Here is a 1,439-nt window from a genome sequence, read left to right as displayed (position 1 = left end):
GAGACTGACAGTGGTCCGTCCCGCCCCTTAAACATCAAGATTTCTTTTAATTCACAGCTTATTTTGCCAATCACAGTATTTTAAGATCCAAAACGAAATGAAAGGCCGTGAGTGGCTGTTTCTGGAAACACTTCCAGCTTGGATATTTGAAAAATACACCGTYTATTTATTGCACAAAGAGACAAAAGAATAACTTTTCATCGTCTTTGGGACCACTTTGACAGGTGGAAGAGGTAAAAATAGTTTCTGTCCCTTTTGAGCTGCAGCAGATATTCAGAACCTGTTGCTGCAGCTCAAAAACACAATGAATAGAATTTTAAGAATATCAGTTGAAATAATTGTCAGCTAATTTAGTTATTGACTAATTGCTAACTGTAGTGTACAGACTCTAAAACAGGCCATTTTCTGGAAGAACAACACAAATACAGCAGTAATTTTGCAAAAACTCTTAAATCCTGGGTTAAAAATAACCCGACCTGTAACCAGAATCGGACCAAACCAACCAACGCTGGGTTGTTTTTACTAAACAGAGTTGGACTGAACCAGCATGCTGGGTTGGGAAACTATCCAAAGATTAAATTGACCAGTGGGTTGAAACTCTTAACCCATTACATGGATTATTAAACCACCATATTTGGAGAAAAAATAATCACCATTTAAAAAGTGGATTAAAAAACAATCTCACTACCTGAAAACTACTTTTATTTCCATGTGATACTTTTATACAGCCAGCAGAATTAAAATGTTACAGAACCTATAATGAAAAGTGTTTTAAAGTATATAATTAAATCACAACTAATTCGCCATTATTTGGTCAGGTGTGTTACATAAAGGCAACAATTAATACAAACAGAACAATTTCAGTCATTAAACAAGAAGCAACTTCATCAACACTTTAGTATTTTTGTAGCATGAGGGGTTAAATTCTGATGACTAACTGATTAATCATCAGAATAATATTGCTTTTCAGTTTTATTAAAAATAATTTGCTGTTTATGTTCCTGAATGAACAAAGTGATGTGGTTGGATTTGAAACAGTTTTTCCTGGAAGCCCTCAGGCTGTCTTGGGACGGACGGTTCTGTCTGGTTTTAGTTTGTAAAGTCTCTCACCAGCAGGTCAAAGGTCAGGGATAAACAGCTACTGTCAGGTTCTTGTTGTGAGCCGGAGAACAGARCGGCTCTCAGGACATTTGCGCTGGAGTTTTCATCGTGCTAACAGCTCAGCTCAATAATTCAGCGCTCGTCTGTATGAATGAATTATTGAGTCTACATGGCAGAGCGTGTTCTGCGCCGTGGAGCCGCGTGGCTGAATTTCTCTGCTCTTATCAGGAACATCCAGCTCCTCTGAAGCAATCAGCTCCCGCCGTCAGGAGAATAGATTTAAGTTTCTGCCGCGTTCGGTTCGTGACGGCAGTTTGAGAGACTTTCAGAGTAGAACA

This window comes from Poecilia reticulata, linkage group LG3, assembly GCF_000633615.1.
Source record: "Poecilia reticulata strain Guanapo linkage group LG3, Guppy_female_1.0+MT, whole genome shotgun sequence".
NCBI classification, from domain to species: Eukaryota; Metazoa; Chordata; class Actinopteri; order Cyprinodontiformes; family Poeciliidae; genus Poecilia; species Poecilia reticulata.
This window is presented reverse-complemented; position numbering follows the sequence as displayed.